Source organism: Rhinatrema bivittatum, chromosome 2 (genome assembly GCF_901001135.1).
Source record: "Rhinatrema bivittatum chromosome 2, aRhiBiv1.1, whole genome shotgun sequence".
Lineage (NCBI taxonomy): Eukaryota > Metazoa > Chordata > Amphibia > Gymnophiona > Rhinatrematidae > Rhinatrema > Rhinatrema bivittatum.
Genome location: NC_042616.1, coordinates 444,850,716 through 444,876,889, shown reverse-complemented (window position 1 = coordinate 444,876,889; position 26,174 = coordinate 444,850,716). Strand labels below are relative to the sequence as shown.

The following is a 26,174-nucleotide window of genomic DNA, read 5'->3' as shown; positions in this document are numbered from 1 at the left end:
AAAATGGAAATGGCTGTCTGTAGTTCCTATGGCTGAAAAGCTAGCAAAAGACAAAGGCTGCATTTTCACAGGTCTCTTGTACTTGCAGTCAGCAAAATACACAAAATAATTAACAACGTTTACACACAGCAATTTATTTTTGTAACTTTCTTGTGATTCACCTGTGATCTGTTTTAAATATATTCCATGCTTATCATAAATTGTAATTTGGGGGTGGGGTGGGAGGAGTGTTAAAAACTAAAAAAAAACCAACAAAAACCTTTTTGTCAATAAAGCTGAATGAGGGCTCTGCTGCACATTTCTAGAAGGTACAATACAGAATAAATTAAATGGCCTGCTCCAGTGGCTCAGGGAGCAGCGCTATGGGCTACAGCACAGCAAGACTCAGGTTCCAGTGCCCTTTGTGATGGAACCAACCAGGATCAAAGTACACTGTTAAAGCAAGGCACACCATGCCACAGAGAGAGGGAAAAGAGCTACTGCTATCACAGCAGTGCCTGATGGCCATAACCAGCATCCTGTTGTGTTAGTAAAGCATGATCATGGCAGTGAGGGAAGGAACCCCAGTGCAAGTGTTAAAACCCTGGGTAACCTACAAGATTGGCAGTAGCAGAAGATAAGTGACAACTTTTAATAAGAACATAGAAATTGCCATGCTGGGTCAGACCAAGGGTCCATCAAGCCCAGCATCCTATTTCCAGCAGTGGCCAATTCAGGCTACAAGTACCTAGGAAGTCCCAAAACTCTAAGTAGATCCCATGCTACTGATGCCAATAACTTACCCAAACCTTTTTTAAACCTGCTTACACTAACTGCACTAACCACATTTGGCAACAAATTCCAGAGCTTAATTGTGCATTGATTGAAAGAGAATTTTCTCCAATTAGTTTTAAATGTGCTACTTGCTAACTTCATGGAGTGCCCCCTAGTCCTTCTATTATCTGAAATAGTAAATAACTGATTCACATCTACCCGTTCTGGACCTCTCATGATTTTAAACACCTCTATCATATTCCCCCCCAGCCTTGTCTTCTCTAAGCTGAATAGCCTTAACCTCTTTAGCCTTTCCTCATAGGGGAGCTGTTCCATCCCCTTTATCATTTTGGTCATCCTTCTCTATACCTGCTCCATCGCAACTGTATCTTTTTTAAGATGCAATGACCAGAACTGTGCACAGTACTCAAGGTGCGATTCACCATGGAGCAATAAAGAGGCATTATGACATTTCCTGTTTTATTCACCATTCCCTTCCTAATAATTCCTAACATTATGTTTTCTTTTTTGACCGCAGCACACTGAGCTGACAATTTCAAAGTATTATCCACTATGATGCCTAGATCTTTTTTTTCTGGGTGGTAGCTCCTAATATGGATCTTAACATCGTGTAACTACAGTATGGATTATTTTTCTCTATATGTATCATCTTGCACTTGTCCACATTAACTTTCATCTGCCATTTGGATGCCCAATCTTCCAGTCTTGTAAGCTCCTCCTGCAATTTTTCACAATCCATTTGTGATTTAACTACTTTGAATAATTTTGTATCATCTGCAGTTTTGATTACCTCACTCGTCATATACCTTTCCTCATCATTTATAAATATATTGAAAAGCACCAGTCCAAGTACAGATCCCTGAGGCACTCCACTGTTTACCTTTTTCCACTGAGAAAATTGACCATTAAATCCTGCTCTCTGTTTCCTGTCTTTTAACCAGTTTGTAATCCACGAAAGGACACTGCCATGACCTTTTAGTGTCTTTAGAAGCCTCTCACGAGAGACTTTGTCAAACACCTTCTGAAAATCCAAAAACACTAAATCTACTGGCTCACCTTTATCCATGTTTATTAACCCCTTCAAAAAAATGAAGCAGATTTGTGAGGCAAGACTTGTCGTAGGTAAATCCATGCTGTGTTCTGTTAAACCATGTCTTTCCTTATACTCTGTGATTTTGATCTTTAGAAAAGTTTACACTAATTTTCCTGGCACTGATGTCAGGCTCACTGCTCTATAGTTTCCTTGATCGCCCCTGGAGCCCTTTTTAAATATTGGAGTTACACTGGCCACCCTCCAGTATTCAGGTGCAATGGACGATTTTAATGATGGGTTACAAATTTTAACTAATAGATCTGAAATTCATTTTTTAGTTTCTTCAGAACCCTGAGATGCATATCATATGGTCCAGGTAATTTTCTACTCTTTAGTTTGTCAATCTAGTCTACTATATCTTCCAGGTTCACAGTGATTTGGTTCAGTTCATCTGAATCATCACCTTGAAAACCATCTCCGAAACCAGTATCTCTCCAACATCCTTTTTAGTAAACATAGAAGCAAAGAATTAATTTAGTCTTTCTGCAATGGCCTTGTCTTCCCTAACAGCCCCTTTAACCCCCTCGGTCATCTAATGGTCCAACCGACTCCCTCACAGGTTTCTTGCTTCAGATATATTTTAAAAAGTTTTTATTATGAGTTTTTGCCTCTACAGCCAACTTCATTTCAAATTCTCTCTTAGCCTGCTGTTGTACACTTTTAACCTTTGCAGCTACACCTTTCAGTTTTTTCTATTTAGGGCCAGATTTTAAGAATTACGCATGGGCGTAGATTTGTGCGTGCAACCCGGCGCGCACAAATTTATGCCCGATTTTATAACATGTGCGCGCAGCTGCGCGCACATGTTATAAAATTCGGGGTCAGCGCGTGCAAGGGGGTGCACACCTAACCCTTATAAAATCCGCCCCTTAGTGTTAAAGCTGTAGACTTACATATTGTCCCTCTTCCAGTTATTAGTTCAAATTTGTTTATGTTATGATCACTATTGCCAAGTGGCCCCACCATTTTACCTTTCTCACCAAATCCTGCTTTCTACTAAGAATTAAATCTAAAATAGTTCCCTCTCTCATTGATTCCTGAACATATTGCTCTATGAAGCAGTCGTTTATTCCATCCAGGAATTTTATGTCTCTAGCATGTCCTGATGTTACATTTACCCAGTCAATATTGGGGGTAACTGAAATCCCCCATTACTACTGCACTGCCAAATTGGTTAGCTTCCCTGATCTCTCTTAGCATTTCATCATCTGTCTGATCATTTTGGCCAGGTGGACGATAGTATACTCCTATCACTATACTCTTACCCAACACACATGGGATTTTTACAGCCAGCGCCATTTTTAAAGATGGCGCCGGCCGTCCAGTGCTCCTACCATGTGACAGAGGCCGGCCAATGGCACGGTTACCCTGTCACATGGTAAAGGCAAAGGGCCATCAGCGCCATTTTTATTAGTGGCAGCCGACAGCCCGAGAGCAGGAGATCGCTCCTGGGGCCCACTGGACCACCAGGTAATTTTAAAACATTTTTGGGGGGGTCAGGAGGGTGGTGGAGGCTAAGGGAGCGGTTTTAAAGGGTTGGGGTGGGTTTTTTGTTTATCGGATTGGGCTCAGCCGATAAAAAAAAAACTGATCAGGCCGGACGAAAACAAAATCACGATTTGAATCATAACCGGAACCGAACCGATTCCGGTTCCGATTCACATCTCTAATTTTTACCCATATAGATTCTATTGAGCATTTGGTGTCTTGTATGATCCTTATCATGTCGGACTCTACCCCTCCTGGACATAAAGTGCTACACCCCCACCAAGTTGATCCTCCCTATCATTGCGGTATAATTTGTACCCTGATATATCACTGTCCCATTGGTTATCCTCCTTCCACCAGGTCTCTGAGATGCCAATTATGTCTATCTCATCATTCACTGCTATAAATTCTAACTCTCCCATCTTACTTCTTAGACTTCTGGCATTGGCATTCAGACATTTCAACGTGTGTTTTTTGTTTGTATTATCAATCTTCTTTTCATTTGATATGGATACTTTGGAATTCTTTAGCTTAGGTGATTCTTTACTTATAGGCACATGGGCTACTTTTGCATTTATTGGAACTTCTCTGTTGTGATGCCCTAACTCTCCTGTTTCATTAGTATCCTTAAAAAATATATTCCTCCAAGCCATGCACTGCTGAGTGACTGTAGGCTTTCCTCCTTGTTCTAGTTTAAAAGCAGCTCTATCTCCTTTTTGAAAGTTAGCGCCAGCAGTCTGGTTCTATTTTGTTTAAGGTGGAGCCCATCCTTTCAGAAAAGGCTCCCCCTTCCCCAATAGGTTGTCCAGTTCCTTGCAAAACTGAATCCCTCTTCCCTCTTCCCTGCCTACCTCTGGGGATTTGCACGTGGAACAGGGAGCATTTCAGAGAATGCCACCCTGGAAGTTTTGGATTTCAGCTTTCTACCTAAAATCCTAAATTTGGCTTCCAGAACCTCCCTCCCACATTTTCCTATGTTGTTCGTGCCCATTTGTACCATGACAGCTGACTCCTCCCCAGCACTATCTGTAATTTTATCTAGGTAGCGCATGAGGTTCGCCACCTTCGCACCAGGCAGGCAAGTTACCAGGCGGTCCTCACATCCACCAGCCACTCAGTTATCTACATTTCTAATAATCGAATCACTAAATATGATGGCTGACCTATCCATTCACTCCTGGGCAGTAGCCCTGGGAGATGTCCTCAGTGTAAGAGGACAACACATCACCTGGAGAACAGGTCCTTGCTACAGGATCACTTCCTGCTACACTAGGATAATGCTCTCCAATTGGGAGACCTTCCTTATCTATGGCAGTACTGGGGCTGCCAGACTGGATGTGGGAATTGGCTACTATGCCCCTGAAGATCTGGGGTTGTTTACATTGATGAATGGTATTTAATTCACAGACCATTGACCATATAAGTATTTTGTGTAAGGTATGAATGGGACTTTTGGAAACATCTTTGTTGCCTGATTTTGGAGATTAAATTGTCTTTGCCTATAGTGTATGGATACAGTATGTTCCATCTTAGAAGGCCATGATTCACAGCGATTGCTGCTGTGGGTGACAGAATGCAGGGTACCTGTATCAAAGCTATTCCTTTTTATGATTCTACATAACTCTTCCTCTTGCAATTGCTAGACCAGTGCACCCCTGAGTCATTTCCCAGAAATGTTCTACCATTGCCTTCTGAGGAAAGAAAATCTTGCTCTAAAGCATTCAGATTGTTGATGACTAAAGCAAACTAAACGAATCCAAAGGAACGCAACAGAATGGGGTAATGCCAAGAAGGACTAACTGGCTATATGGGTCATGTACTAGGAAGAAAATACCCTGCAAACCATATAGGGAGCCCTTTGGTGTCTGCTGTGGTGTCTTCCTAACCAGGGCTCAACTGCACGAACAATGTGAGAACCTTTCTGACGGTGCACTAGAAGACCGTGAGGTTACATGATGCTCTTGGATCAATGTCCTTGTTCGATTACCTCTCAGCATAAATTAAAACCATTTTAAAATGATAAGTGTTAAAAGAATAAACTTGCAGTGCAGCAAATGGCAAAATCCCAAAGCCATTTGACCAATTAAAAGGACAAATTCTGTTATGTTATTTATTTTATTATATTCTGCTTTTTGGCACATTAAAGTGTTCATCAAAGTGGATTACATTCATTCAGGTATTTCCCTGGTCCCACAGGGCTTATAGTCTAATTTTGAACCTGAGGCAAAGGAGGGTAAAGTGATTTGCCCAAAGTCACAAGGAACGACAGTGGGGATTGAACCCTGGTTTCTCTGGGTTACAGCCCACTGCTGTAACCGCTAGGTTACTCCCTCAACTTATACAAAACAATATATGGTTTACAGTAAGAGCCTTTTTAAATGGATTTTTTTTTTTAAATGAAGACTTGTTAATTGAATGCCTTTATTTAAAGATACAAGGTTATGTATTTAACAGTATACACAGGACTGACTGAGCATATGACATTTGGCAGCTGATGCCTCACTTAAGGGAATTATTCATTGCGTTTCTATGTGGACTGAAGCCGCTTGGTAATGTGTGGCAGACATTCTCTCTGAGGTTCTCTAGAAAACTGTATTAGCTCTATTACATGTTGCCTCTTTCTAACACTCAGATTGAATGCTGTTCTAAAACACAGAGATAGCGAGAGGGCGCCGTACATTCTCCAATGTATATACCCAACTCAGCTCCTCCCATACAGTTTCTTTGTGCGAGTTATTATTAGAGCACAGAAATGAAAAAAAATAAAAAAAGGTTAAAACAAGAAATTGTGCTACAGTAGTAACAGTCCTGTAACAGGTTGTAGAAGAGAGTTAGCACCCTCATCAGTCTGAGCAGGAAATGTGTCTTCACAATTCTGGGAAGTGTTATATACTAGGAATATCTGATCCCTCCTCAGCCAGCAAAAAACACTCTTCGCCCCTGGGTATACAGTATTCAAGTGATGTACGTACAGTGAAGTCTAATTAGAACTTCTTTGCCAAGATTTTTCTTCCTGAAGTCCCAATTTGTTCTTTCCAGCAGAATTCCTGTCATACAAAAAAAATAAAAATTATTTAAGGATGAGTTTATAAGAGGGAGCCACAATCAAGTGTGTATGTGTCCATCTTACTCCTCTTGCCAAGAGACCTGCTACATATTCCTTGTGTGGGAAGCCATCTTGCTAATCTCACTGAAATCACACAGCAGTTTCTTTTGTTTGATTTAAGCAGATTCCATTCACTTTGTTCATCATTTGCAAGGTTAAACCGAGAATGCTTCCACAGTAAGGAGTTCCTGTGTATTTTTAAATAGTGCTTTTCACAAGGAAGATGAGCAAGTTACCGATGAAACCAATGTACCTAATCATTTCACACTTGACAAGTATCCTACTTTCTGTAGTATAATCCAGGACGAGCTAGATCTGAACCCAACTCATGCATATAATTTGGCATACCTATCTTTGCAGATTTTAGTGCTTATAAAACTTTGCTTGTTAAACGTTCGAAAGCAAAATATCACGAGAAACATAAAGTTTACGCAGGATATAGAATCCATTTTCCTCTTGCTGTTTTGGTACTGTAAGGCATGTGCTGTGTTGTAAGGTCTGACAGCAGAGGGTGCTAACAGGCTGCAAATTAAAGCCTAAATTTATAGCCAGGGATTAATAATTAAATGGAAATGCACAGGGGTTCCTGCTAAACCACATGAAACAGTTGACAATAAAAGTTCTCCAACCTGTGTCTTGAAGATCAACAGATCAAAATATTGGTGAGCAACGCGATTGTGATACAGGATGCTGATTTCTTTTGGAGCAATTCCTAAGAAGTGAGGCATCAAATAAATTCACGTGGGGTCCCTAAACAAGTTCCATATTCCAACACGCTGATCTTCAGCGGGGTGGTGCATAGCTGGGTGAATCCGTTTTCAGGTTTCTTTACAGAACTGAGCATCATTTTAGTTGCTTCGCCAATTGATCCGATAAGAGACGACGGCTTTGTTCCTAGGCAAGTTTTAGACCTCGCTATCACGCCTCTCGAGAATGCTTTTCACCGGAGGGGAAGCTGTTCTCTGCCTCTTTCTCAAAGGAAGCAAGAGTGCCACCCCCTTATTCCATATCCATTCCAGATCGGGTCTGCCACTGAAGTTGTCCCCTTGGGTACGAGTTCCGATCTATCCCAAGCCTCAATCTACAGGAAGCAGCCGCGCGTTATCCTTAATCCGCATGCAGAGGCAGTCATCCAGATAATAGGGTTTTTTTTATAATACGTCTCAGAATGCAATCCATTCCAAATGGTCTCGGCAAGGAGGTAGAAAAAAAAAGTATTTTCCCAGCCACTTTTAAGAACTAAAGCAAGCATCAATTGCACTCTGGCAACTTGGAGAACCTTCATTATCGCCCATGCACCAGACATATTTGGCATCCAATGTATCACAGCCGCTTGCTTGCAAGTTATAGGCATGCAACCTTCCAAACAAAACCCTGCCTTTTTAGTTCTGCATGCACTCATTTATAAACACCCTTGGATCTCAGCACCCTCCTAAACTGAAGCGTAAGAACATCGTCCACAAATTAATCTGAAAAAATATGAGTAAATGAAAAAAAAAATCAGCTCAAGTCTGTCTTTAGAACTACCCAGCGAGAGAGAGAGAGAGAGAGAGTAGGGGGGAGGGGGTGTGTGCTGAGGGGGGAGGGAGAGAAATGCAGAGGCAGAAGCAACATTGCTCCAACAGGCGCTAGTCCCTCACTACAGTCCCAGCAAGCGAGGAGGGGAGACACTAAAAGCCAGGCAGGCATTAGGGCAACCAAGACTCTGTGCTACACAACACACACAAGGAAGAGCGGGCAGAAAAGAAACTGTGCAAGGTAAGAAGGAGCCTAGCCTGGGAAGCCAGCTCGCTGCTTGGATGCAAGAATCGCCTTTTGTGCTTTTCTTTCCTTTATTCCCATGAAAAGTAAGGGAGGAGGGTGGAGAAAGCGGCAGGCAGCAGGAGCGGAATGGGGAGTGCCTCCGCTTGCACATTTGAGCCGTCTCGGCGTGAAACGGTTTGGAGAAAGGAGTACTAGTGTCATTTGTAATAAAAGAAACAGGAATCGATGGTCTGGAAGCAAATCAAACTCCCCTCAAAACTGAGACAGACTGGTTTTTTTTTTTTTTTTTTAAAGGGGGTTATTTTATAACCCCGAATTGGTGTGTCTTTGAACATACAGTGTCTCTGGTGAAATAGATTTCGCAAGAAGTGTGGATGCACGTATTTTAGTTTGCATTACTAACTGGGTTGCTGAATATTGGGGGTTTCACACTTCTAACCTAAATGCCAGCAGCTGAATAAACTGAAGGCGAGGAAGTGCTTGCTACGCAGTGACTTTTAGATAGATTGTGATACACTAGGATCTACATGTGAAACGGTAGGCACGGTACCTAGTAGGCTTTTTTTTTTTTTTTTTTACTTTGGCGGAAAATATTATAGTCATAAAACAATTGCTAAGAGGTTAGCCGTGCCTGCCAGCTGGAGCAGACTGACTGCTGTGAATGACTTCTGGACAATACAATTTGCTTTGGTGTCAGGGAGTTAAAAGGTTTTGGGTACAGTCACAAAGCAGTGGCTTGGAAAACGACAGAGCCTCTGAAAAGGGTAGACTTAATTTCTTATTTTTATTCACCCCTCCCCATGATTTATACAAATACTAGGTGGAGTCGGTTGCTGGAAACCTTGATAGCTTGCAATCAAATGATAATATTCAGAAGCCGTCAAGTATTAGTAGTAATAAAATCCCCTAAACCCTCAGTATCTTTTGAAATAATTACTCATAAATATTCCCAGAACGGGCCATGCTGGAATCTCTTCTGGGCGAGCACAGTTCTTATCACAATTATCTGTTCATTATCACCCCCGCCCTTTTGTTTCATTGTGTCACGTATGGGATGGGTGGGAGAATTTAGGAATTGGTATATTGGATTTTTTTTTAATTGATCAGTAGTATAATTAAGGCATGTGGAAGTTAGCTTGGAGAATGTTTAAGTTGTATCTGTTATCCATCACGATCGCGAATATAACCGCTACAGTATTGCATCTTTTTGCTAAGGAATCGCCACTGCAGTGGAAATGAATGAAAGTGTACAGTAATTACCTATTCCTTTGTCTTTGTCTCGCGCATGCGCGGGGAAGTAGGGCGTGGAGCGAGCGAGAGAGACCAGGGGGGGAAAGGGGGAGGGGGAGCCAGGGAGCCAGACACAGCCTGTACCTCTCCATCATTAATCAGCCTGCTCTCAGAATTAGTGGAAACAAAGGGAACTCGAGCAACGAAAATGTGGGTTCTTTTCCTTTCAATATAGCAAATGAGTCATGTTCTTAAATCTTTTTTCTTTTTTGCTTCAGTCTGAGGTGAATTATATATTTATCTGTTTTTCTAATAAAATTGCCTTAGATAAAATACCTAATCTTTTAGTGATGGACAAATTCATATCATTAATTTTTTTCCTCCTAAAGTATAGAAGTACATCTCTGGTACTCCTAATTGTAACTAATAATTCTAATAGTTCTTGATAAGGTGATGGTGATATTATTTCTTTGTATGATAGATATGTGAAAAGGCATGCTTAGGGCAGTTAGTGTAAGTATTGTTGCATGCTAGCAGTTCACTGCTAGTCCTTTTACAAAATGGCTTTCAGAGGAGAGGACTGGCAACATGACAGCCATTTCAGAATGAATCTGTAGTTCTGGCTGCATGTTTTTATTTTATTAGATTTGTGAGTGTCACGTCCCTGCCCTAAAGCATTCCTGGGAGCAAAACTGTCATGAGGTTTCAGGGATCCAAGACAGACAACCTTGTATTAGTGAATTTTATGTTATAGTCTCCTGCAAAAGAGGCAAGCACTCCCATTTTTTTCTAGCTTCTACCATTCCATGGGTAGAAAATGCAACAGTACATTTTTAGAAATGGAAGCTTGGGACCTTATTCACGAAAGATGTTTGGATAGGCATTCTACCAACTTGTGTGAAAACTTTTAATTGGGGGTCTTTATGGCACTTGCAGAAATGGATGGTTTTGGACTTTTAGTGATGAATTTCTATGAGGCGCATGGTACAGCATAGTGACATGGCTGTATTTGCAGTTTAAGACCATTTCATGTCACTCTTGTTGTAGTTAATTTGCACTGTGGATTAAAATAATTGTATTACAGTTATCCACACACAATGCTGTATAATTGCTAATCACATAGCAATTGTGGAACTGTGTACTTAATGCACAGTGGACCATATGCAAAAAAAAAAAAAAAAAAAAAAATTGCTCCCGTTTTTGTCCATACAACAAATCTTTATAGAATTAAAAAAAAGTCCTTTATGGTCTTCAAGCTTTCTTTTGGTCTAGATTTCTAGTGAACATATATCTCAGTGTAAATCATAGCAGTATACACGAGGAGTCACGTGTCCTCTGGATTAGTCTGATGGCCTCTGTGTTGTTGGAACAAACTTGAAGGAGTGAATGCAATGCTCTATATTTTTGTTACAAATCAATCTTTAAAAATCAGCTGTGAGCTTTCCTTTAATTGTCCTTAACGTGTTGCTCACTGAGCCACATTAGCAGTGAATCAACCTTTGCTGTCCCTTTCCCTTGTAAACAGTTGATCTTCAGTGCCAGAAGTCTTTTAGGCAGCGATGTGACAAATGTGCTATGGATGGGAGGCTTAATGCTGAGAAGCAGAGCAAGTGTTCCAAGGATGATGGTCAAAACCTTAAAAGGGAAAAACTCCACCTCACTTTAACACCCCCCCAAACAATCCTCTATCTAAAATTGTGGCACGTTGGTCTTTGACATTTCAGTCAACTAAGGGGGCTAATGGCTTGCTTTTATTTCTGAACTTGTTTAATAAAATAGACTGCAAGAACCTTATTCTATATGCCTGAAACCTGAATTAAGTTCCAGAATTACAGAATGGTACCAGTTAAGACCAAATTGAACAATGCCAATAAATGGCCATGAGTTTGTCACGAGGATTGCCATCTCGCTTCAGGTTGACTGAACAGGCTGATCCAGGCCTGGTTTTGCCCCAGTGCAGTTCTGACTGTCTCTAAGGAAGGTATTTCAAGGCATAGTCTAAATGTGGTATGGGGCTGCCAAAGGCAGCATCCCACCAGGGCTACTTTTCCCTGAGCTTTTATTTCAAGAACAGATCCCAAGTGTTAATGTGGCAGGGAACTCCTGTCACAGCTATTAATGGTTAGGCACCGCATCCCATGGGGTAACCACCAAAAGGAAGCCAGATCTGAAATAACCATCTGCTGGTTTACTACCTGACGCACTGAAAGCTCTGTGATTTCCGTTGAGCTCAAGGAACAACAAATAAAACTACTCTTAGTGACTACAAGGGACCTAACGAGGAAAAACTCATAACCCCTCACATCTGTTGTACGCCATTCTTACCTCCTCTCTAGAAAGTAACACTAATACAAAATAAAATGATCCATCAAGAGGGAGAAAAAACAACCACCTAAGGGTACCTCCTTTTTTCTTAGTACACACATAGTGAGAGACAAAGACACGTTACCTCCACTGACCTCTCTGATAGAGGTGGCAGGGGGGATCAGACACTACTGTGATCATACAGAACACCCTTATAATTGAAACTAAAAAGAACCATATACAGAACATGTACACGGGTATTACTTATACTTGTATGCCCATGTTACATCCAGGGCAAGGTGTAAAACCACCTAGGTCTCTATATCGTCTTTAAGAGGTGATGGAGTTTTGATTCAAAAGAGCACAGAGTGGGGATGAGCCCAAAGGGCCCCATGCTTGACTCTGAGGGGCTCCTACATCCAGGTCCCACCATGGAAATCCTTCTGCTGCCAGTGGGCAAGGAAGATATCCAGTTATTGATCTAGGGCGTTATCTTCCTTCTCCATCTCCTGTTCAGAGTAGGGGGGAGAAGGTCCGATGCAAGAATGTAGCATCTACTGCCAAGCTGTTTACGCCCCTAGAATCTTGTTCTTCCTCTTCCTCACTCACATCCAAGCTTCACCATAAGAAGGCGAAGCCAAGTACAATGAGAAGAAAGGTGTTGTAATGGGCAAATCCCCTATTGAGGAAAGAAAAGGTAATATTTGTGAGGTCTCTGGAGGCATACCCTGGGCCTCCTGACCGAGCCCTGGAGCATGGGGCTAACGATGCACCTTCTTCACTTTCCTCACCCTCCTTGGGCCTCCCAACAAGTTAGGGTAAGTGATCAGTGGGGGAGTTGTCTTAACTTGTGCTGCTCTTCTACCTCTGGGGGCCTTCAAGGTTGCTCTCTTACCACATTTCAGACTGTGATGTTCCAGGGCTTATCTCCTGTGGGGGAGGACTAAGATGACACCTAGGGGGCAACTCACTGCTGGCAGGTCAGTGGGACCACCCCTGGAGAGTTAATGCTGTTCTGGGACATTCTGGACTTTGATAACTTCACGGCCACACCATCAGATCTACTGGGCTGTGAGGTTGCGATACTCTTTTCAAGGTCGGGAAGTCCCGTAGGCAGGGTGAGGTTCAGGCAGGTACTCTAGTTGTAGGGCACCACAATCTGATGTTTCTGGTTTGTGGCAATGATGATTCTTTTTCCTTGCTGGTAGCATAGTACACCCTTTAGGGGTAGCCCAGCTAGAAAACCCTGAACTACCCCCTCAAGCAAGCAAATACTAACCTGGTGCTTGAAGTATTTTAAGTGCTGCAGCTCTGCAATCCTATGCTCCAAGGGAATCACAGAAATCTCCAAGATGACCTCTGCTAGAGCATATAGGAGTAGCTGCAAAATGTCATCTGGGATGGTGCTATCAAGAGTGGTACATTTTGATAGCACCATCCTTGTTCTGGCTCCTCCAGGGGTATCAACTGTTGGGTTATGCCCCTTGAGTTTAATGTTCTCCCCTGGGCTTATGTAACTATGGCATAGAGGCAAGGAGTACAACAGCCTTCCCACCTGACTTAATGGACACCATCATGGCCTTTAACCCCATCAGATTAGCCATAATGGAGGTGTTCTGGTGGATGTTAAGACCTGGCAGTGTATGACATGATAGTATAAGCTGCCAGCCTATGCCTCCTCTGCCTGATTGATTTGTTCTTTGTAAGAGAGACTTTCCTGGTGTTTTTTCTTCTTTGCCACTTTCTGGCCTCAACTGCTCCACCTCTCCTCCTTGGGTGTGGTCCTATGTTTGCCCTCTGGTGCACACTGCCAGTGTGCTGCTGGTATAAAGCAGAGCTACCCAGCATGACCCCTTCTCTTCTGGGCCACTGCCCCTCAGACCTAATTTGAAGGAGAACACCTGGTTAGGGGCCATGGACACACTGGACAGCTGTATGGAGGGAGATGCTCTTGAAGAGGCCTATTATTACAGGAGGCTCCACCACTACTGTGGTGATCCCCTTTTCAGTTCACTCTTTAGTGGCTTACCTTGTCCAGGAGACAGGGGAAGGACAGCATGCCTATCTTCCCCCTTGCATGCCATCAGACACCGATAGGATTTCAGCCAGGGGAGCAGAATACTGGGCCATTAGATCAAATTCGCCCTCGCCACCTGGCTGTTTGGAGGTTTGGACAATTGGACCTCATAGAAGGTACTGGGTTTCCTCCTTGCATCTGCCTGGTCTCTGGACTCACTTGCACAATCCTCATCATCAGAGGGCTTCCTCCCAATGTATTGAGTACATGCAGATGAAGGAGATGCTAGCTGCTTCCACACAGTAGACAGGGCAGCAGCAGTCTAAAAAAGCCCCTGTTGACCCTTAATGCCCCTTCTATATCTTTAGGAGGAGAGCCCAGCTCTACATTCTCAGGAAGGGGGTACCTCAAGGGCTTCCTTGCTCCCTGCCTCAGCCTCTATTATCTCAATTACTGAGGGTCTCCTGTGCAGCAAGAAGATAATCTTCTGCATGGGACAGCTATTCCTTCCTCAGGAATCATAGTTGATATTAGCAAGTCCTTCCTGGGAAGTGGGATCAGAGGCAGCTGGAACATCCTTCAATCCATTGGAGATCAGGGTTTCCCATCCCTGGGGGTTGGGGCCATGAATATATCCTGTCCTTGGTGGTTCAGGTAAGTCAGACCATGTCTACTGAATGGGGAGTGTGGGAGGTGGTCAAGAGTGACAAAAGCATTCCTTCCCAAAAAATCAGGAGCTGCTGATTATGCTCTCTCCCATGCAGTTGTCGACCAATGGAGTGTTCTCCCCTTCTCCCCTTGAGAGTCAGGAATGGCTGAGGTGTTCCATTCTTGGAGAGATGGGATCATTTCCTCAGCTTTTCTGAGGGGTTCAGAGGCTGTCAAACCCTGGTCCTCTCCAGGAACCTTCATAGCTTGAGTTTCCATCAGGCAGTCCACAATGGCTTTTTCTCATGAAGGGGAAAGGGCACACGAGAATGTCCCCTCTCTCCTGATCGCTTGGCCAATGAGGCAATTTCTGCAATTAACTCTGGGGACTCAAGGTCACTGGATGACCTCCTGGTCCCCCTTGTTTTTGGGACTTGCTTCAGGGGCAGGCTTACACTTTGCCGCCTTCTGTCCTTGCTTTTTTTTTTTTTTCCCCCAATGGCCCTTTTTAGGATTTGAATAAAAAGCAAGTAATAGAAAACCATATTTGTAGGTGACTCTAGTGATCTCATGAGATCAGTTCTTTCAGCTCTCGTGTCATCTGTCTGCCTCTGCTGCTTTGTCTCTAGAGAGTGGTACCTCTTCTATCCACAAAAAAAGTGCCCATTTGCCTTAATGCCACAATTAACAAAGCAAAAGCACACAATTACTTCCCCTGATAGGGATGGCAAGGGGAAACCAAGACACTTCAAGAATAGAAAAAACACACTTATAACTGACACACAATTCATAGAGACACACTTACAGGACACACCCACGCAGGCACCACACTTATTCCACATGAGAGATTAAATAGCCTAGATGTCCTTGACTTTATCAACATGGGACGGGGGTTCCTGGCCCTAAAAAAACATGGAGCTGGAATCATTTCATTTCATTTTTTTTTCATTTAAAAAAAATTTATTAAACGCCTAACACAGAATGGCCTAGGCGATATACAAAATAAACAGACATAATAATAAAAACAATGACATAAAAATAACACGCACATAACTCCTGGGGTACTAGGCCTGCCCCACCTCAGAAACCCTTAAGCCAATAGGCGAGCAGATCAAGCTCTTGACTCAGGGCACTCTCCTCTCCTTTGGAAGAGGGAGAAGAAGGTCTGGCACAGAAATAGCAGACTCAAATGCCACATCCACTGCTAAAGCCTTGTTCCTCCTATTTCCCACTTGCTCTTCATCTCCATCAGGAGGAGGAGAAGAATACATCCATTGCAGTACCTGTTGAGGAGGACCTCATCCTTTTAAGTCACTCCTTGGGTGGGGAGCCTCCTTGTGATTTTGTTTTCCTTCTGTCTGTCCCAACTTCTTTGGAAGCTGCCCTCTTATTGAGGAGGAGGACTAAAAAAGGCACTTGGGGGCGGTGGGACCACCCTGGGGAGCTAAGATGCTCCGGGACCTTCCCAGACTCAGTGGCACCGACCTGGGGCTTGGGAGCCTTGAAGGGAAGGGTGATTAGGCACAAGTACACCAACCACAGATTGTTTTTTTAATAAATTCCTCTTTGGCAGTGAAGCATACCTTTATAGGAGTAGCCTAGGTGAGTGACCCTGAACATCCACTCACTCTTTCCTGTCTCAGAGGCAATCTGATGCTAACCTGGCCCTGAAGGACGTTAAGAGCTGCAGCTCCGTGACCCTGTGGCCCAGGGGAATTGTGGAAATCTCTGAGATGACTTCCCCAGGGCACTTAGGTGTGGCTGTGACAAATCATCTGGGGGAGAGGGTGGTCCATTTGACAGTATCACTCTTGTCCCTGGCTCCTCCAAGAGTTTAATTGCTGGGTTATGCCCCCAATCTCAATGTCTTCCCCCAAGGCCTTTTCCATTGCAACCATGGAAGCAAGGAGCAAAACAGCCTCCCTGCTTGTCTTAGTGGTTGCCAGTAAGGCTTTTGACCTCACCAGTTTAGCCATAGCAGAGATGGACTGGTGGATATTTAAGCTAGGTAGTATGCAGAACATAAGAACCTGCCATACTGGGTCAGACCAAGGGTCCATCAAGCCCAGCATCCTGTCTCCAACAGTGGCCAATCCAGGCCATAAGAACCTGGCAAGTACCCAAAAACTAAGTCTATTCCATGGTACTGATGCTAGTAATAGCAGTGGCTATTTTCTAAGTCAACTTAATTACTAGGAGGTAATGGACTTCTCCTCCAAGAACTTATCCAATCCTTTTTTAAACACAGCTATACTAACTGCACTAACCACATCCTCTGGCAACAAATTCCAGAGCTTAATTGTGCGTTGAGTGAAAAAGAACTTTCTCCTATTAGTTTTAAATGTTCCCCATGCTAACTTCATGGAGTGCCCCCTAGTCTTTCTACTATCCGAACGGATAAATGTGACTCAATTATTTACTCTTTCTAGACCTCTCATGATTTTAAACCAGGATGAAACCATATGCTGCCAGCATGGCAGATTTCTCCTTTACTGAGTAAGGAAGACTTGCCCAAGCACAATCAATTGCTGGTCTCCATTGGCCAGGTGCTTCACCTTTTTTCTCAGCATTCCTGCCCTCTCCTCCCTGCTCCTCTTTCTTGGTGAGGTTCTGCTTCTGCCTCCTGGTACACCACCCATTGCTGCCAGTGTTTTGCTGGTATGAAGCGGAGCTGTCCGGCATGTCCCTTTCTTCCCCAGACCAATGCCCCAGATGCCTACGGATCTTAGGCCTGCACCGAAGGAGAACACATTGGAGGCCATGAACACAGCAGGTAAGAGGCCGGGTATTACAATGGGAGGCTCCATTCCCTCTGGGTTAGTCCCCTGTCTGTCCACTTCATCAGGTGACTTCTTTAATCAGGTAGGTGGAGAGCGGCCATTATGCCTAGTCATTCTCATACCTTCCGCTTGTGTGCCATCAGGCACCAATGTTTTTTCATGAGGAGGAGTGGAAGAGGAATTGTGGTGGGGGTCCAGAGTAATTTTGATCTTCTAGTTCTTGTACATGCATCTCATATGACTCGCCCTCCTCTGATACTCCTGACTCCATCAATAAACATGCCTTGGGGATCTAAGCTGATGAGGGCTGTGTCTTTTGGCATGGAAAGCTCTCCTACCTGTGCAGCCCGCAAGCCTGTATCTTCAATCACCCTCTTCTCAGGGGATCCCTCTACAATAATGGGAAAAACCTCTAAAGGGCAGAATGCTCCCTCTCTGAGGGTCAAAGGCAGCCAGGGTGTTTCCTCCTAGGGGGCAGGGTTGATGGAGCCTTCTCCTTTTTGGGGGAGGGAGGGAGAGATCTAAGACATTACCTCTCTAGAGAGGAGGGGTATTTGAAATATCTCCCTCCTGGTGGGCCAGGGGCACCAGGCCATCCCCTTCCTGATGATCAGGGGCAGCTAGAATATCCTTTCCCTGGACCTAAGAGCTAGTGGAACTGTCCTCTCCTGAAGGACCAGGGCTAATTGCATTTAAGGTCACCCTAATCTGGTTCTCCTTATGGCTGTCATAATCTGGGTCATCCCACCAGGGCTTTCTGGCAGGGAGGGGGAAGTCCTCTCTCCCAAATTCTTGGCTTGCAGGCATTTTCAGTGATCAGTTGAGAAGGCTTTGAAGCCATTAAATGACCCCTTGGTCCACTTGCTGTTTGGGGCTTACTTCGTGAGCAGGGGTAGGCATATGTCTGGCTGCCTTCTGTCAATGCTTCCCTCCCCAGGTCCCCTTTTTAGGCATAATGATAAGGAAAATAGGATGGATCTAGGCCACAAAAGAAGGGAAAAGAAAAGCCAAATAACCTGAAACAAAAAGTTAATCCCTTCCCTTTTAGAGGGAAAATGGAGTGAGAGAAGAGCAAACTGGTGCTGGGTGATGTAACAAGGCAACAGGTCTAGGGAAGAGAAGCAAACAAAATACTCAAACTAAAAGCCTGTTTACCCTCCTCCCCTTCCTCCTCGGCCGCTGCCAAGCTATCAGAGGCAGTGCCTTTGATGGCAACACTGGTATGGCTGCCATATTCCCATCAGGGTAGTCCCTTGCAAGGTGGCATTTGCAGGGGTAGCTGCCTCAGCAGTACTGCAATGAGGGACAATTCACTTTGAGATAGAAAGTTGAGAAGTTGCCCTCTTCATCCTCCCTCTGGCATACCTTGTTAGTTTTTCTGATTGCTTTCTTTGGCTTTATTTATTTATTTATTTATTTAATTTTATATACCGGCAACCGTTTGCACATCGTGCCGGTTTACAGATAACTTACAACAATGGATATATAGGCAAAGCCTTTACAAGGAACAGTGTTTAACAAAAGCTCAGAAACAGAGCAAGAACTAGCAAACTTGTGGAAAGAGGGGTAGGGGTGGTCGAGACAGGGGAGGGGGCGGGGGGGGAGGGTGAAAACAGGTACAAAAGTAGTAATATGTACAGGGGTCGAGAGATTATTGACGTATACATAGGTTATATTATTGACAACTATATACATTGGTAAATTGACATAGGATTCAGAAAACACTTTAATACCGAATCCTTACTGCTCTCCCTCTCTGACTATCTTCTCAGAGAACTGGGACAAGGTCACAGTTACCTCCTCGCCCTTCTCGATATCTCAGCGGCCTTCGACACCATCAGCCACCACCACCTCCTGACACGGCTAGAAAGCATCGGCATCTCAGGAATAGCTCTAGCCTGGTTCAAATCCTATCTCTCTAACAGAAAGTTCTCTGTTAAAATCGGAAACAACCTATCTGCCGCATACCCCCTACAACAAGGAGTCCCGCAAGGTTCATCACTTTCATCTACCCTCTTCAATATCTACCTCATCCCTCTCTGCCATCTCCTTTCCGACCTTAAACTCAAATTCTATCTCTATGCTGATGATGTACAGATCATCATTCCCATTCACAACTCTATATCTGACGCCCTGGAGCACTGGGAAAAGTGCCTTGCAGCCATCAACGCACTCCTCTCCAACCTTCAGCTTGCACTCAACACGAACAAAACGGAACTCCTCTACATCTCCTCACATCCCCCCGACCTCCCACCTAACGACCCTAAACTTAACCTCCTCACAGCCCAACCGTCCATTAGGGACCTCGGAGTCCTTCTTGATCCTAATCTTAGCATGAAACCTCACATCAATTCCATCCTTAGAGCGGGCTTCTTCAAGCTCAATGTACTAAAGAAACTCAGACCCCTGCTCTACACCCATGACCTCCGTACAGTGATTCAAGCCACTCTCACCTCCAAACTAGATTACTGTAATGCTCTCCTATTAGGGCTCCCATTGTCCTCAATAAAACCCCTTCAACTACTGCAAAATGCTACTGCAAGACTCATTACTAACGCACGCAAACACGACCATATTACCCCCATCCTTAAGGACTTACATTGGCTCCCCATCCTGTCCCGTATACATTACAAAACATTGACCATAATACACAAGTCCATCCACACCCACAACTCCAACTGGCTCGACCTACCTTTCACTGCCCCCCTGTCCACCCGAGCCACCAGATCTACCAACAAAGGCACCCTACATGTCCAATCCCTGAAAATGGCTCATCTCTCCACTACCCGTGACCGTGCTATCTCTATTGCCTGTCCGGCTCTTTGGAACTCCCTACCTGACCACATGCGCATTGAACCCTGTGCAATCAAATTCAAAAAGAAATTAAAAACACTCCTGTTCAACCATGCCTACCCAGAATAACCCTTCTCCATCTCCCCTCACAGTTCCCCCTTCAGGGGTCTGCCCTCTCCTTATATTAAGGAGACTATCATTGTAAATTATAAACTGTATTCTCTGGTTATGACTTTCTTGTTTTTTAACTATCTTTCCTACTGCCTATTTATTTTATCCCCTGCCCAGTTACTGTCTCCCTGTTGAAATGTATTTTCCAAACTTTCAGTTATTATGTGAACCGGTATGATGTACCCACTAATGCCGGTATATAAAAGTTTCTAAATAAATAAAAATAGGTTATATTATTGACATATACATAGGTTATATACAAGACTGTATAAGCATGTAGTAAATAAGTATTGGGGTGAGAAAATGGGAACGGTAGAGCTATGTGTCATATTATGTGCTAGAGGTTAGGTGTAGGGTTTGTAAGTCTTTAGCGGGTGTGGGAGTAGGTCCAGTGGAGGGGGTGTTAGTACGGGAAGGTGGTAGGGTTATGGTGTTAGTATATAGCATATTAGCATATACAGGGAATTCTTCTTTTGCCTACCAGGTTCAATAAGTAGGATTGTTTTACTGGTGGTCTTTGGACCTCAGAGGTAAGAATGTAAGTCTTCTCTGTCAAGGCTTGCTGTTCCTTGGCCAGATGGTATTGTTTGTGTGATAGTTGACTGCAGTGGTGGTGGAGGGGTGTGCCCTGGTGATGTCCAACATGTCCTAGAAGCAGTATTGGGAATGCTAGGACCTTGGCTTCCAGAAGCATAGATGGATTTTAGGGGTGGAGGGCTTTGCAACTGCTGGAGTGTTAATGGCAGCTGCAAATAAGGAGGCTGTAGAAGAGGGTGGCTCAGAGGTGGAAGGCTTTATTGGAGTACACCTTCCGGGTAGGTCCCATCTCTCAGCACAGGAAATATCTCCCTGCTTCTGTGCTATAATAAATTGTGTGTAGAGCCCCCTCATGGGTTTCAAAAGAGGCTTGGACAGTTCTTGAAGGTAAAATCAATAAGCAGTAATTAGCCAGGTAGATTTGGGAAAGCCAGTGCTTATGGGAATGAGATAGAAATAGATCAGTTATTGGGTATCTGATGGGTACTTGTGACTCGACTGGCTGTTTTTGAAGACAAAATGTTGAGCTTGTTGGACCTTGGTTTGACACAGCTTGGCACTTTATATTCTTATGTGGGATGCTAAATGAGGCCTTTACCTGCAGTCTATAGGACAGGACAAGGCATTTAGTCCCTATCCTTGCACCCTAGTAGTATCACTGATATGGGAGAACAAACCTTCTCCAGATTGCTTAGGTTCCCCATCAGCAGTGCCTCAGATATACAGTGAGGTACGTTAGATAGCACTACCCTAGTTCTAGGGTCCTCTGGAGATTCAGTATGCATGAGTCCATACTACTCACTATTGCCATATGCATGGCAGCCAGCGTATGGAGAGAAAAGACCATATTTCCATATATTCTGCCAGCTACCACTATGGCAGCAGGATCCACCACTTTGGCCAATTCTATTATGTGGATCTCCACTGTTTCCCATCCCATTGATATGCACCTGAACCCATGCTAGACTGTGGAAATGACCTATCTTATCTTGATAGGGGACCTAATGCTTGATCCTAGCTTCTGGGTCTGCCCTACTTTCCCCCCTGTAGAAGCCAACAGTTGCTGTGCCTGATATAACAGCTGCATAGGATTTAGAAGGTGATGATTTGACTGCAGCCAGAGGTAGATGCAAATACTGGGAAGGGGTCTGAACCATACTTGTTCCAAGCCCTGCTGTTACCTGAGGTGCAGCAGAGACACTGTTTTCTGCTCTGGCCAATATTACAGCCACTTCCAAGGTGGAAGGATAGGGCTTGCCGGCCAGCGTGGCCGCTCATGGGGCTGAGACAAGAATGGTGGTCATGGTGGCTGGTAGTTTAGTGCCGACCATTGACTATTTCCTTAAAAGCATTTGACAATTCTAGGGCACGTATAGCCTGCAGGTGTGATCTTCTTATTATGAGTCGCTGCTGGGGCAGAACCTGCACTCTTAGGGGGTGCAGCAGTTGGAGGGGCCTGGGAGGTAACTGCAGCTGATATTGTTGCTGCAGCTTTTGGAGTACCAACCAGTCAGTTTTTGGGGCAGCCGTCCATCTGGCACTCCCTCTTCCCCCTAGCTTTGTTGGAGCCTGCCTGAGGCTGCTTCTTCCCCATTGCCCAGGCCTTTCTTTCTTTTGAGTTAAAGGGAATGGGATAGAAGCAATCCCTTTAATAAAATAAAAGGGGAAATGAGGGGGTCCCTTTAAATTTGAAAACTTTTTTTTTTAAAGTTTTATATAACAATAAATGAAATGTATGTGAAAAAGCCTAAATGACACAAGAAACCTGTGCTCCAAAATAATAAACAGAAGGAACTGCACAGAGGATTGAGTAGTAAACAAATTTAACAATGAAATTCACTAAAAAAAAGAGAGAAAAAGTGGCTGCTGCAGGTGTCTGATTAGCTCAGCAAGACTTCAGAGCTTGTGACCCAACTGAATATTTCTCCCTCCTGGAGTCTGAGTATCCAAGCAAACAAAATAAAAGGTAGGAAATTACTTGTCTGTAATTTAAAACTGAAATAAAATCAAAATAGGAAAGATTTTATTTTACTTTTCCCCCAAAAAACTAAATAAAACACATAGAACTCCTCTCTGTCAGCTTCTGTGGGAGACTGAAAGGAGGAACACACATAAATGTAAAATAAATAAAACAGAAGAACATGCCCCAAAAACTGACCCTGCCTACAAATAAACTAATCTTAAAATGAAAGGCTTGAATGTGTGCATATGTGGGAAGGTGATCAGAAATAAATAAATACAAAAAAAACCCCAAAAATGAACAAATCAAATTAAATGGAGAGTAGAGGGGATGGACTGTGATCAGGATTACAAGAGAAGGGAGAGAATTGCCTTCCCCCAAACAAAACATAATCCAATAAAACAGTAACAGTGAGGGATTATTCCTCCGTGCGAATTTATCTGAAAAATGACTAAATTATAAAGATGAATGAAAATAAAGGCTTTCAGATCACTGCTGTACAGACTCTCAAACCAAAAAGTCCCTGAAAAAAATATATAGATTGTCTTTTGTGATACTTCAGAGTAGATTCAATTCAGGTACTGTAGGAATTTCCCTATCCCCAGAGGGTTTACAATCTTAAGGGCCTGATTTTACTAAGGCTTTTCTCCCATTCTGTGTCTGTGGCAAAAATGCTTAGCAAATGAGGGGCTAAGTTTGTACTTTTGATGGAATGGGGTAAAGCCAAGACTGGTTCAGCCTGTTTGGTTGACCAGGGCTGAGCTGGCAGTCCAAGCTAACCTGGGTTAGGTGGCATTTATATTTGAATATATACACTCTCTCTCTCTCCCTTATGGCTTGCAGTCCTGTTTTGTTAGTATTGTATTGACAGATTAAGCAACCTGGCGCAGTATCTGTGGAAGATTGTTACCATGGAAACAAACTAGGAAGCACTCCTTACTGAGTACAGCCCAGAGCTGATTAAGGATCTTTGCATACATTTCCTTTATTTGACTTGATTAAGAGAGACTGTATGAAGATTTGAAATACCTAATTAAGCCTATCAACCTGGGGTGTTTCTTTGTTAGAGAACAAACTGACCATTTTCTCAAACTACAAATTCCAGTGCCTTTTTGCAATTTCAGTCTCCATTTTTTTTTTAAAATGGTTGAAAATGTCTCACTGTTACACAGATGAAAGAGGTGACAGACTTTCTTTTCGCTCCTAGATCTGGTGTGCCAGCATAGCTAATGTGTTTTTTTTTTTTTTATGGTAATGTCTTTAATCATCTTTATAAATGATGTTCTCTCATTTTAATCAGCAATATGGAAGAAAGTGTGAAAATCCAATGTATGCTTCCCCCCACCTCCTTGCAAAGAGATCGCCCTTGTAAATAGCCGAACTTTATTATGCTGCTGGCCTTGCTGAGATGGAGATAAGGCGTAAGAGATGGCTGATGCCAACAAGTGTGTGTGTGTGAGCATTCACTTCTTACCTAGGAACAGGATTTCAAAATGTATAGTCTATAGTGATAATGTTTGTGTTATTTTGGAAGATTCCACTATCCAGGATCCCCAGGCTACTTAAATAGTTTTGCTTATACACTGTAAGGAAAGCAATTATAAAAGAGAACTACAGTTGCCACAAATTTTTACATATTATGATTTTAAATTAGTAGAAGTGGCAAATGGTAGGCTTTATTTTTCTTTTTGAGCAGATTTTTTATATAAAAATTACTTTTCTTTCTAAGCCATCTAGATCAGTCATCTTGCTGTCTTTGTGGGTAGCATGATGTATCCCAGGCTGCACCTCCTGTGCAGTCCAACAGCTGAACTGTTCGTTGGAAAGTATTACTGGGAAGCCTCTGGTACGCTTTTTGTTATATCATCAAGAACGCGCGGTTAGCTTTTGCTTACAGACTGATTCAGGTGCAGCAAACACCTTTCATTCTATGTGACCTGACTAGTTTAGCTGACACAAGTGGGTGCTTGGAAATTACTGAGGTGTCTTCTAGGAGGTCTAGGAATTTCAAGCAATCCCAGAGTCTCTGGGTAAAACCTGGAAAGTTCCCAGGTTGTGTCTTTGTCCCTCTCAACTAATGCAGGAATTCAGTAGCTTACATTGACTCTGTTGCATCAGATTACTTATACTGCTGAATTACGCTTAACCCCTTAATATCTTTATTAGCTGGTCATACTAGTAGTTGCTTCTAAGCCTTAGCTTCTCTGGGCTCCACACTACTCCTTGCACCAGCTACCACTGCAGTCGCTTTTGTAGCTACTATCTTACCTCGGATCTCTTGCTTCTACTAGTCTTCCAATCCTCCCCTCCTCGTTTCTTTGCTGCTGCTCTTTTGATCTCCTCCTAGCTGCTGTTCGTGACTCCCTGCTCCCACAACTGTGATCATCATCTATTTTTTTTTTTTTTTTTAATTTTTATGTAGGAGACTTCCCCAGTAGGGCCAAAACAGATGCACGTGGGCTCCATACAGTACTGCGACCACTTTCACCAAGCCACCCTTGCAATAGTAAACACCATAACAATGATGATTTGCAAAAAAAAAAAGGGGGGAAAACTTCAAAAGCATTTTTGACCAGATTATTTTTCTAGCTGTATTCTGTTTTTATTTCTGGATTAAACTTTTGATGTAATTCTGTTCACGTGTGTGTATTTTTTGTTGGCTATGTATTTTGTTATGATTTTATGTTTTAACATGTGGGTCACCTAGACTTCCTATAGAAATGAAGTGACTCATAAATTTGACTAAATAGCAAACTAAAAATACAAATTGAAACAAAAAGCCAGGCAAACTATCAACAGAGTACTTAAATGTTGACAAGCATTACTGAAAGTACTATTCCTTTAAGTACTAACCAAAAACCCAGTAACAAACTGGTCTTTTTTTTTTTTTCCCCATTATGCAAGGAGCAGATACATTTTACTTCATTATCAACCGTTCTGTGCCACGCAGCCAATCAGATATTATATTCAGCATTCTAAGGTTGGCTTGACTAATTGGTAATGACATCTGTCTCTTTTTAGGCATTTCTTGATAGTTAAGCACTTCGTGGATGAGCTGAAGGATCTTAACTCGCTGGTACATTAATATACAGGAAGTGCCTAATATGAAGGTTATTGTTGCTGTCAGTAAGTCCATTTAAAAGGAAAAAATAATTTTTATAAATATTGTAAGCGAAGGTCCAGTTCAGTTTCTTGGATATGGTTTGAGGTTTGTCTCTTTTTATGTTTTTCCGTTTTCTTTCTGAATTATATTGGCAAGTGGTTATGCTTTCATAGAACTAGCACTTATGGTATGAGAATTATGGAGGCCAGTTTAAAATATATGAAAGATGTAGGTATTGCTCTGCTTAACTACTTATTTTGACGTGGAGGAGTAGCCTAGTGGTTAGAGAAGTTGCTTGTGACCCAGGAAAGGCAGGGTTCAAATCCTGCTGCCTTTCCTTGTGACCTTGGCCAAATCACTTCACCTTTATTGCCTCGGGTATAAACAGGGAGGATAACTTTCAAAC

General features: G+C 43.1%; 1 protein-coding gene across 2 annotated transcripts in view; it reads left to right on the top strand.

Annotated features, from left to right (window-relative positions):
* The first annotated feature begins 8,087 nt into the window (after nucleotides 1–8,087).
* The window catches only part of BASP1 (brain abundant membrane attached signal protein 1), a 146,516-nt gene continuing 128,429 nt past the window's right edge, over nucleotides 8,088–26,174 (top strand). The window contains exon 1 of one of the 2 annotated variants that reach the window (XM_029590328.1): nucleotides 8,088–8,219. The gene's annotated coding sequence lies outside the window, so the exon portion shown is untranslated. Of the gene's footprint in view, nucleotides 8,220–9,573; nucleotides 9,666–26,174 lie in introns of those variants that run through there. The other variant, XM_029590329.1, reaches the window with a different exon arrangement.